The 12,983-nt window shown below is 45.2% G+C and overlaps 1 protein-coding gene across 1 annotated transcript in view; it reads right to left on the bottom strand.

The window, feature by feature from the left end:
* Positions 1 to 12,983, bottom strand: part of lmo2 (LIM domain only 2 (rhombotin-like 1)) — a 32,996-nt gene that overhangs the window by 12,668 nt on the left and 7,345 nt on the right. The window lies entirely within an intron of this gene.

The following is a 12,983-nucleotide window of genomic DNA, read 5'->3' on the forward strand; positions in this document are numbered from 1 at the left end:
ATTTCAGATGGACATAATACTCCATGAAAGCCTGCAGGGGGAGCTCCAATACAGGAGATATCTGGCCAATATTCAATTCATCATTCTCCGCCATTTCCGCCACCTGCAATCTGATCCTACTACACAGGAGTATTTCTGTCCCCACCCTTACCTGCCTTCCAGAGGGACCGCTCTCTCCACGACTCCCTCGTCCGCTCCACACTTCCCACTAGCCCTACCAGCCCCAGCAGTTTTCCCTGCAACCGCAGGAGGTGCCACACCTGCCCCTACACCTACCCCCTCACCCCCATCCCAGGCACCAAGAAAACCTTCCACATTAAACAGATGTTCACCTGCACATTTCCTAATGCAGTATATTGTATCCACTGTTCCCGATTATGCCTCCTCTTCATTGGGAGAGACCACGCGGAGGCTCGGAGACCACACTCGGTTCGCGACAAACAACACTTCCCAGTCGCGAACCACTTCAACTCCCCCTCTCACTCCTTGGACGACATGTCCATCCTGGGCCTCCCCTAGTGTTACGACAGCACCTGAAAACTGGAGGAACAGCACTTCATATTCCGCCTTGGAACCCTACAACCCAATGGTCTCAGTGTGGACTTTACGAGCTTCAAAATATCCCCACCATGACTCATCCCAAGACCAGCAGCCCCCTCTCATCCACACCTCCTTGACCTGTCCGTCTTCCCTCTCACCTACCCGCCCCTCCCTCCTCACTGATCAACCCCCATCCCAACTCCCTACCTACACTCACCTTTACTGGCTTCATTCCCGCCTCCTTGACCTGTCCGTCTTCTCTCAACCTATCTGCTCCTCTATCCACCTTGTATCACTGCCTCTCCGTCTCTCTATTTATTTCAGAGTCCCCTTCCCCCTCCCCCATTTCTGAAGAAGGGCCCATCAGCTTTCCTGCTCCTCTGAAGCTGCATGGCCTGCTGTGTTCATCCAGTTTCACACCTTCTTGTCTCAGACTGCAACATCGGCAGTTCTGACTTTCACTTCATAATCCACAAAGATGTTTTACCCAAAACTACCATTTGTGTACTGTTACTGGGACAAAATCCTGGAACTCCCTTTCTTACAAGTTACAAGGAGAAGTGCAGTGGATCAAAGCGATGGCTCATGACCACGAGGGCAACTAGGGATAGACAATAAATGCTGGCCTAGCCAGTGGTATTACTTTCCATGCAAGAACAGGGAGAAAAAAAACAGGTTTTCTTGATTGCACATGGTACGGGGGATTTGATTTGGATTTTGATTCTCAAGCCCCACAAACAGCATAGACTTCAACAGACAAAATAATCTCTCTCCTCCCAAAAAAAACTTGCACCTCACGGAATCCTCCAAACTCGTCACCTCCCCTCGATTTCCCCAGATTCTCTCTCCTCACCTAATTTCCCCCACTCTTCACCTAAGATCCCCCTTTCACTTCATGACCCAGCCAAGAGTTACTCCAAGTAATACAATGTCTGCAAAGTTTCACTCTCGTCACTCTGGGATTCCCAAGCAAACTCACGAAGCTGGCCAGCTGCATGTAAACAAAACTACGGCCCATGAACCAGCCCAGCTCGACCCCTCCCCCCACTGCATCCCAAAACCAGTCCAACCTGTCTCTGCCTCCCTAACCTGTTCTTCCTCTCACCCATCCCTTCCTCCCACCTCAAGCTGCACCTCCATTTCCTACCTACCACCTCATCCCACCTCCTTGACCTGTCCGCCTTCCCTGGACTGACCAATCCCCTCCCTACCTCCCCACCTATACTCTCCTCTCCACCTATCTTCTTTTCTCTCCATCTTCGGTCCGCCTCCCCCTCTCTCCCTATTTATTCCAGTTCCCTCTCCCCATCCCCCCCTCTGATGAAGGGTCTAGGCCCGAAACGTCAGCTTTTGTGCTCCTGAGATGCTGCTTGGCCTGCTGTGTTCATCCAGCTCCATACCTTGTTATCAACGGCCCATATCAGGTGGGCCATGATCTGATGTGTTCCACAGGAAACAAAGTTCTGGCCAGTACACATGAGTGGGTAAATACAAACCAATCTGTAGGCTAGTGTTGACCCTAGTGTGGGCTCGTGTCCCTTCAAATCTTCCACACTGCCAACAATGAGAACTCATTCCGACTGATGTCAGCGATCCTGTGGAGTGTCCATTGGCTGGAGATCGGACTTCAACCTCAATCTAGCTCTCCCCATTTCCGTGGGAGTGGTGTCATCTTAGGCTTTCCATGCGTAGTTTCAGGGGGCAGCTGCCCATTTTAATGGCTATTTTGCTACTTGGAACTTAGACAGCGCAGTGCAGACCCATCACAGCAGCTCTGTTCAAAGTGTATTTCTTTTGGAAAGTCAGAACACCCCTGTGGAAAACTGGGCTACCCTTATGAATATGGTCCCAAGACATGTCAAGGCTGGGGTCATTTGGATACCTTTAGGATGGTGAGAAGGGTGGAGATTGTTCATTGGGAGGGGGTTTCAGATACCATTTGATGGAGCTTTAAGCATCCTTGGAAACTGTTAGATACCCTTTGAGATTGTTAAGAAAGGACTGAATGCAAAAAAAATGCATAAACCGCTTGGAACTCTTAATCCTGTGAAAGACCTGCCAAATACATAAAGGCCTGTCAAAACATGTCAGACCTGTCAAGATTTGCCAAAATGCCTGTTTAAAGATTGACAGTGTTTTTCTCAACAGAGTGCACTATACAACTTTTAGATGAATCTTTTAATAGAAACTTATTTTTCTCCTGTGTGTTTACAGATACAAGATGTAATGGGATGGTAGTTTTCTTTTTCTTCACTTGTGAGGTGTGGGCATTGCTGACAGGCCAGCATTTATTGCCCATCCCGAGCTGTGCTTGAACCGAGTAGCTTGCTATGCCAATTTCAGAGGTCATTTGAGGGTCAGCTAGATTGCTGCAGCTTCATAGTCCAGGCCAGGTGAGGATGACAGAATTCATTCCCTCAACAATATTAGTGAACCAGATGGGTTTTTCCGACGATTGCCGATGGTCTCATGGTCATCATCAGACCCTTAGCACCAGATTTTTAAAACTTAAATTTAAATTCCACCATCTGCTGTGGCAGGAATCAAACTCAGGTCCCCAGAACATCAGCTGAGTTTCTGGATTAATAGTTCAGCAATAATACCACTTGACCATCGCCTTTCCATTTAGTTAAAGGGAGAAAAGAAGTAGGCACTCAGTTTCACAAGATAGATAAGAGATCCTGGACACAGATGGAGGGGCACAGAGTGGCACATAGTGAGTGTGAAGGGCCGAGTTGGATCTGTCCAGGGAATTAGGTCATGTGCATTGACATGAATGGGGCATGTGGAATTTTTATATTTTACGTTTGTACTTTTTAGACAAAGTGCTGGACATCCAAAACTACAATCCATATCAGGTGGGCCATGGACTGACGTGTTCCACAGGAAACAAAGTTCTGGCCAGTACACATGAGTGGGTAAATACAAACCAATCTGTAGGCTAGTGTTGACCCGAGTGTGGGCTCGTGTCCCTTCAAATCTTCCACACTGCCAACAATGAGAACTCATTCCGATTGATGTCAGCGATCCTGTGGAGTGTCCATTGGCTGGAGATGGGACTTCAACCTCAATCTAGCTCTCCCCATTTCCGTGGGAGTGGTGTCATCTTAGGCTTTCCACGCATAGTTTCAGAGGGCAGCTGCCCATTTTAATGGCCATTTTGGTAACCTTGCGACTTGGAACTTAGACAGCGCAGTGCAGACCCATCACAGCAGCTCTATTCAAAGTGTATTTCTTTTGGAAAGTCAGAAACCCCCTCTAGAGAACTGGGCTTCCTTCATGTGTCTAGCCTGTCTTGGCAACTTGCAATTTCCCCAACTATTTTCGGGTCAGCCAGCCCAACTTTCAATCCAAAATAAAAACCAAAAGAACTGCAGATGCCGTAAATCAGGAACATAAATCACGGGACCCAAAACATTAACTCTGTTTTCTTCTCCACAGATGCTGCCAGATCTGCTGAGCTTTTCCAGCAACTTTGCTGTTGTTCCAACTTTCAATCCAAACTCCCGAACCACAGGGCATGAAAATGGGGAGCGTGGGTGGGTGGGCTTTTTCAAAGGAGGTGCTGGTAATTCTCCCCCTGTCTATGCACCCAAAATCAGGGGGAAAAACAATTGGGGCTGTCATTCCGATACAATTTTAAACCAGTGTTCAGGCAATTGTAAAATGTTCAACGATATTAAGTTCACAGAACTTTACAGCACAGAAGGAGGCCATTTGGCCCATCATTACTATTTCAGCTTCTGAAACAACTACACAGCCAGTCCCATTCTCCAGCCTTAACTCCATAGCCCATATTGTTGGAGGAAGAGGAAGAAGTTCTTACAGAAATGAAACCAACAGACGTTCCTCAAGCAACACCTTTGAAATGAGATAAACTGGTTATGTATTCATTATCAGCTTCTGGGACTGAGCTGTGAGCATAAATAGCTCCATAACACCGATGATTACATTTCAAAACAGTCAACTGGCTCAGACCTGTCTTGGGGTGCAAATGCAAAATTTATTTTTGGGATGTTCCTTTATGATGTGATTAAAATATTCTCTTATAAAGTACATTTACATGAGGTGTCCTTTTTCTAACTTCCTTCAGCACATCTTCAGCCATCTTATCTGAAATGCCTATTTCTTTTTAGTACTTGCTCTGCAACCTGTGAAAATTTAATTTGTGTCGGTGAACGCAGCAGGAATTTACATCAAGCATATAGAGTTTTCTCATCTACATTTACACAAATACATGGTTATCAAGATGATTTTCACTGAAACATATAAGATGTTGAGAGGTCTTAGAGGGTGTTGACTCATGTGGAAGAATTTGGAACTAGTCATCCATTTAAACAAAGATGAGACAAATTCTTTTTTTGAGAGAAGATCATGAGCCTTTGAGATGAGGAGAAATTTCTTCATCCAGACAGTGGTCAGCAGGTGGAATTCTCTGCCATAGAAAGCGATTTAGGTCAAAACATTAAATGTTTTGAAGAAGATGATAGTTCTTTGGGCTAAAGGGAACAAAAGTCAGGGGGCAAAAGCAGGAACAGGGTACCGACGTTAGAATGGATTCAATTTGATTGATTCATTGTTGTTTCATTTAACAAATAAATAGTCAGAAATGGAGTATGTCACCGTGCTCCGGTGCCATTTTGATTATCAGCCATGATCCTATTGAAGGCTGAGTGGCCAAGTCCTGTTCTTTTTTTTATATTTTTTTGTTTCTATAAGCAGATATGACATGAGATCAAATACTTCCTACCTGACCGTCTTGACATTTTTTGTGCCAATAATGGATTGTGGCATCTGTCAAATAAACTACAAAATTTAAGAATAAAAATGCTGCTGTGATTTCCGTCATTGTTTAATTGACTGAACATTTTGTGCAAACTTCAACCGTTACATTTGTAAAGAAGGCAATATAGCGCATCAGTTTTGGCAGAAATTCCATTCCACGAAATTGTATGTAGAAGCTGTAACTTAACACTTACAGTTTCCTTCAGTAAGTTTGAATAGGTAGAGCAGATACTGGAACAGCCACAGTATCATCACCTGTTCAGTGGACTCAAGACTTTATGTCTGCTGAAACTGAAATTTGGACACACCCGAACAATACACAACACTCAATCACTGGACAAATTCTTTCAGAACCATTTTGCCTGTTACGCGATGAAAATTTAGGAGAAATTATGAATGGCGCTTGCTTTAATTATTGACTGTCTTTTGGAGTGAATAGTGGACCAGCCTCATACCTGAAGTGACATCAGAGGTGCGGGAAGGCCGATGTTTTGGGCCAAGACCCTTCTTCAGAACTGGGGGAGGGGAAGAAGGTTCCACCACCAACCTCCAGATCCAACGCATCATCCTCCGACACTTCCGCCATCTGCAATCCGACCCCACCACCAAAGACATTTTTCCCTCCACACCCTTATCTGCTTTCCGGAAGAACCACTCTCTCCGTGACTCCCTTGTCCGCTCCACACTCCCCTCCAGCAGCACCACACCCGGCACCTTCCCCTGCAACAGCAGGAAGTCCTACACCTGCCCCTACGCCTCCCCTCTCACGCCCATTCCAGGCCCCAAGAAGACTTTCCACATCAAGCAGATGTTCACCTACACGTCTGCTAATGTGGTACATTGCATCCGCTGTTTCCATTGTGGCCTCCTCTACATCGGGAAAACCAAGCAGGGGCTTGGGGACTCTTTGCAGAACATCTATGCTCGGTTTGCACTAAACAACTGCAGCTCCCAGTCGCGAACTATTTCAACTCTGCCTCCCATTCCTCAGACGACATGTCCATCCTGGGCCTCTTGCAATGCCACAATGATGCTACCCAAAGGTTGCAGGAATAGCAACTCATATTCCACTTGGGAACCCTGCAGCCCAATGGTATCAATGTGGACTTCACAAGCTTAAAAAATCTCCTCTTCCTCTACCGCATCCCAAAACCAGCCCAGCCGTCCCCGCCTCCCTAACCTGTCCTTCCTCCCACCTATCCCCTCCTCGCACCTCAAACTGCACCCCCATTTCCTACCTACTAACCTCATCCTGCCCCCTTGACTTGCCCGTCCTCCCTGGACTGACCTATCTCCTATTGACCTCCCCACCTACAGTCACCTTTACTGGCTCCATCCCCGCCTCTTTGACTGGTCTGTCTCCTCTCCACCTGTCTTCTCCTCTATCCATCTTCTATCAGCCTCCCCCTCTCTCCCTATTTATTTCAGAACCTCCTTCCCCTCCCCCATTTCTGAAGAAAGGTCTAGGCCCGAAACTTCAGCCTTCCTACTCCTCTGATGCTGCTTGGCCCGCTGTGTTCATCCAGCTGTACACCTTGTTATCTCAGATTCTCCAGCATCTGCAGTCCCTACTATCTCTCAAACCTGAAGTGCTTTTGCTAAAGACAAATTACCTGCACAAATCAGAGTCAATACAAAGGCAAACTTGATTCTGCATTAAATGCACAGATGTAAATGCATTGTGCATATGCAGTGGTTGTGAAGTCATGTCTCTGGTTAACTGCCGATGTATAAATCCCACCCGGGCTGCTGCGAAATCCAAATCAAGGCAGGTCATACTCAGGAGAAACTGAAGCCAGCTATTCAATCCTATATCGGAATGTTTGTATTATGTCTCTGCTCCCTCCACAACAGCAGAGAATTGTCTGAAATAGTGAGTTTCCAGAGAATAGTGCTTGGAAGAGGCACTGAGGCTGGACAGGACACAGAATGCACTCATCATTAAAAAAGGCTTGGCAGCACCACTGCTGTCCTGATCGTAAAGTACTCAGCTACTAGACTGGGTCTGCAGCAGCTGCTGAAGGAACTAACAAGAAGAAAAACCATAATTGGCTAAATCCTCGTCTGCATGTCCATGACAATATCAGCAAGAGTGACCACTGCACAGTCGTTGTGGAGACGGAGTCCCATCTTCACATCGAGGATACTCTCCATTGTGTTGTGCGACACTATCACCATGCTAAATGGACAGGCTTTGAACAGATCTAACAACTGAAAACTGGTTGTCTATCAGCAGCCTTCCTGATAATTTATTTTTCTTCTGCAGGCACCTCTGAGGTCCATGGGTGCCAGTGACTTCTGGAACCATTAGTTAATCCTGCGGCGTGTATTACTGTTCATCTTAGTTGGAGCTGTGTAGCTTAAAGCCAACATCCAACGCCAGCTGCAACCTCACAGACTGACATAACCTGCACTCAACCATTACCATCAAGCCGGGGGATTAACCCTGAAGAGTGCAGAGGGCATGCCAGGAGTAGCACCAGGCATACCTGAAAAAGAAAAGGTGAAAACCTGGTGAAACTAAATAACAGGACTACTCGTGTGCAAAACAGCATAAGCAGCAAGTGAAAGGTAGATTTCAGCGATTCTACAACCAACAGATCAGATCTAAGCTTTGCAGTCCAGCTACATCCGGTAGTGAACAATGACAGACAATCAAACAACTCTCTGGAGGAGAAAGCTTCACAAATATCCTCATTCTCAATGATGGGGGAGCCCAGCATATAATGTAAAAGATAAGGTGGAAGCATTTGCAACAAATTTCAGCCAGACGTGCCAAATGGATAATCCATCTCAGCCTTTTCTAGAGGTTCCCACTATCACGGATGCAAGTCTTCAGCAAATTCTATTCGGTCCACATGATTCAAGAAATGACTGAAGGAAATGGATACTACAAAGACTCTGGGCCCTGACAACAATCTGGCAATAGTACTGCTAATAGTGGTCCAGAGGCTGCCACGTCTCAACACCAGGTTCCAGTATAATTACAACACTGGCAGCTATGTGACAAATTGGAAAATTGTGTGGGTATATCCTGTACACAAAAAGTAGGATAAATCCAACCTAGCCAATTACCACGCTTTTAGTCTGCTCTTGATCATTGGAAATGGTGATAGAAGTGGTTCTCAACAGTGTTATCAAGCAGCACCTGTTCAGCAATAACCTGCTCAGTGATGTTCAGTTTGGGTTCCGCCAGGGCCATTTGGCTCCTGAATTTATCAGAGGCTTGGATCAAAAGTGGACAAAAGAGCTGAACTCCAGAGAGGACGTGAGAATGACTGACCATAACATGAGGTCTGCCTTTGATCCAGTATGGCATCAAGGAGCCCCAGCATAAGTGAAGGCAATGGGATCAATTGAACTCCCTCTGCTTGTTGGTGTCATACCTGGCACATAGGAAGATGGTTGTGGCTACAGGAGGTCAGTCATCCCAACTCCAGGAAATCCCTGCAGGAGTTCCTCATGGTAGTGTCCTTGGCTCAACCACAGGCTGCTTCATCAATGGCCTGCCTTCCATTATAAGATCAGAAGTGAGAATTATAACCAATGACTGCACAATGTTCAGCGCCATTCACAACTCCTCAAATACTGAAGCAGTCTATGTCCAAACACAGCAAGAACTGGACAATATCCTGACTTGGGCTACTTGTGCCAAGTGACAATTGTGCCACACAAGTGCCAGGCAATCTCAAACAAGAGCGAATCTAACCATTGCCCTTTGACATTCTATGGCATTACCATCTGTGAACCCCCCACCATTAACATCCTGGGGACTACCATTAACCATAACGGAATTGGTCTATCCATATAAAGTGCGTCAAATGCACAGTGGCATCAAGATCAGGTCAGAGGCTAGGAATACAGTGGTACGTAACTCACCTCCTTACTCCTGCAAGGCAGTCCATCATCAACAAAGCTCAAGTCAGGAGTGTGATGGAATACTCACCACTTGTGGATGTGAGTTTGCTCGCTGAGCTGGAAGGTTCGTTTTCAGACGTTTCGTCACCATTCTAGGTAACATCATTAGTGAGCCTCCGACGAAGCGCTGGTGTTATGTCCCGCTTTCTATTTATCTAGTTCGGTTTCCTTGGGGTGGTGATGTCATTTCCTGCGTTGGTGATGTCATTTCCTGTTATTTTTCTCAGGGGATGGTAGATTGGCGCCAAATCAATGTGTTTGTTGATGGAGTTCCGGTTGGAATGTGGACACATCCATCCTAGGACAAGCCAAACAGAGACACGCACGAGAATTCCTAGAAGCATGGCATTCAAACCGGAATTCCATCAACAAACACATTGATTTGGAACCAATCTACCGTCCCCTGAGAAAAAGAACAGGAAATGATATCATCAACACAGGAAATGACATCACCAACCCAAGGAAACCTAACCAGATAAATAGAAAGCGGGACATAACACCAGCGCTTCATCGGAGGCTCACTGAAGATGTTACCTAGAAGGGTGACAAAACATCTGAAAACGAACCTTCCAGCTCAGCGAGCAAACTCACATCCAGAACCTCAACCTGAGCTACAAATCGTCTCAAAACTCGCTAACTCACCATTTGCCTCAATGAGTGCAGCTCCAACAGCACTCAAGAAGCTTGACACCATCCAAGACAAAGCAGCCCACTTGATTGGCATCACATCCTCAATTTACACTCCGCCGACCACTGACACGCAGTAACAGCAGTATGTACGAACTACAAGATGCTCTGCAGAAATTCATCAAGGTTCATTAGATTGCATCTTCTGACTGACAACCACTACTATCCAGAAGGGTAAAGGCAACAGGTACATATAAATAAAATCACTTGCCATCTACCTTCCTGGTAGTGTCTCCATTTCTGAGGTCTGTGCACTGCAGAAATGAATGAGCCAGATCACCAATTGGTATGCGTAGACCTTCTGAGGCAACATTGCCTGCAAGTTCTCCTCGAAGTCACTTGCCATCACCATTCCTCTTGTCAAAATTCCAGACCTTCTTCCCTCTCACCATCATTGGTGTAACTACATCAAACATGGCAATTCAAGAAGGCAGCCTTCTCAAGGGAAACAAGGGAACAGCAAAGCTGGAATAAAATAAATCTGCTCCCAAATTCCCCTTTTCATCTTTGTCAGTCCCTTTGATACATATAGCTAACAAGATATCTCACACTTGAAAGTGCCCATTCTTCTTTTATCCTTAGTACTCTGGGCACAGAATTCACATATCATACTGTATTTTGGGTGAAGGAGTACTTTCTGATGTTATTCTTCAATAAGGTTCTATCTCTTTGTTCTTAAAACACAGAAAAGAGGAAACTGTTTCTCTATACGTAGCCTATCAAATCCTGTTTTTTAAAAATTACAACAGGACAACATCATCTCTTCGACAATTTGCATGCAAAGGATAGAGTTATTGGCATGGACACAGGCCCTTCGGCCCAAACTGGTCCACCCACGCTAACCCCATTTCCCTGCACTTGGCCCATGTCCTTCGAAACCCTTTGTGTCCATGTATTCATCCAAATGCCTTTTAAATGTTGTTCATGTACCCATCTCAACCACTTCCACTGGCAGCTCATTCCGTAAACGTGCCACCCTCTGTGTAAATAATGTTGCTCCTGAGGTTCCTATTTATTCTTTCCCCCTTACATTAAACTGATGCCCTCTAGTCCACCATTCGTCAGCCCTAGGAAAAAGACTGAGTGCACTCACCCTATCTATGCCTCTCATGATATTATACACTCCTATAAGATCCCCTCTCAGTTTTCTACACTCTAAAGAAAAAAGTCTTATTTTGTCCAACTCAGTCTCTTGAATCCTGCTAACATCCTTGTAGGTTTCTCCTGCATCTTCCAGTTTAATAACATCCTTCCAATTACAAGATGACCAAACCGGAACACAATACTCCAAGTGTGGTCTCACCAATTTCCTGTACAACTGCAACATAACTTCCCAACTTCTATACTCAGTGCCCTGACTGATGAAGGCCAGTGTGCCAAAAGCCTCCTTCACTGCCCTGTCTACCCTGTGACTCCACTTTCGGAGAACCGTGTGCCTGAAGTCCAAGGTCTCTCTGATCCGCTACACTCCTTAAAGCCCTACCAGTCACCGTGAAACTCCTACCTTGATTTGACTTTCCAAAATGCAATGTCTCCCACTTATCGATATTAAACACCATTTGCCATTCCTCGGCCCACATCCCCAGCTGATCAAGATCCTGCTGCAATTTCTGATAACCTTCCTCACTGTCCACAATACACCTATTTTAGGGTCATCAGTAAACTTACCACTCATGCCTTGTACATTCTCATCCAAGTCATTGATATAGATAACAAATAGCGATGGGCCTAGATCGACCCCTGAGGCATACCACTATTCACAAGCCTTCAGTTCAACAAACATCTTTCCACTGTAATTGTCTGCTTCCTACCATCAAGCTGATTGTGTATTCGATTTTCCAGCTCTCCTTGGATTCCATGAAATCTAAAATTCCAGAGAAGCCTACCATGTGGAACCTTACTAAAGGCGTTACTGAAATCCATGTCGACTACGTCTACTGCCCTGCCTTCATCAACCTTCCTGGTCATTTTATCAAAGGACTTTAACAAATTTGTGAGGTATGATCTCCCATGCACAAAGCCATGCTGACTACTCCAAATCAAACTTTGTCTTTCCAAAGGCATGTGAATGTTATCCCTCAGAATCTTCTCAAGTAACTTCCCACCACAGATGTTAAGCTTATTGATCGATAATTCCCAGGTTTTCTTTTTAAATCTTCTCGAACACAACATTCGCTACCCTCCAGTCTTCCAGGAACTCACCTGTGGATAATGATGCAAAAATATCAGCCAGGGCCCCCACAATTTCTTCTCCAGCCTCTTGCAAGGTTCTTCGATATATCTGATCAGGACCAGGTGATTTATCCACCTTCATACATTCTAATACTTTCAACACCTCCTCTACTGTCTTATGCACTATCCCCAAGATATCCCCACGAACCTTCCCAAGTGCCCATGTCTTCTTGCCTTTCTCCACGGTAAACAGATGAGAAATACTCATTGAGGACTGCACCCATCTCCTGCAGTTCCACACGTACATGTCTACTTTGGTCCTCAAGGGGTCCTATTTTCTCTCTAGCTATTCTTTTTCCTTTAACATACTCAAAGAATAGAAACCAAGTTAGTACAACCTTTCCTGATAAATTTGACCATCTGAATACCATATCTTTACTAGAGTTTCTCATCCCTTATATTATCTTCTCACAGCTACACTGTACTCTTTTGATGGCTTCAGTACACGTTCCTAATTAGGAACTGGAAAGCTGCTGTCAGTGTTCTACTGGTTGTCAAAATAATGTTTTGTACAAATGTATCACTTCTTTAATCTTGTAACTTAAATCAGCATGGGTGACTCTCGTTCCAAGATGGAAAAAGAGTAACTAAACTTTCACGTTTGATTTCTTTGCTTTTTAATTGTGATCTTTGTTCCATATTTATGATGATATATAATTTGATCAATCATTAAAGTGCTTGAATCTCCTTTCCACATTGCAGTTCTGTTCTCACACACATATTTTCCATTTTGTTGCAAACAAAAGGGAAAGTAGGTGTGGTACCCACTCTGAACTCAGTTGCAAGAACCACGCCCTGCAGTTAACACTAACTTCCCAGTT

The sequence above is a fragment of the Stegostoma tigrinum genome, chromosome 17 (genome assembly GCF_030684315.1).
Source record: "Stegostoma tigrinum isolate sSteTig4 chromosome 17, sSteTig4.hap1, whole genome shotgun sequence".
In the NCBI taxonomy this organism is placed as follows: Eukaryota; Metazoa; Chordata; class Chondrichthyes; order Orectolobiformes; family Stegostomatidae; genus Stegostoma; species Stegostoma tigrinum.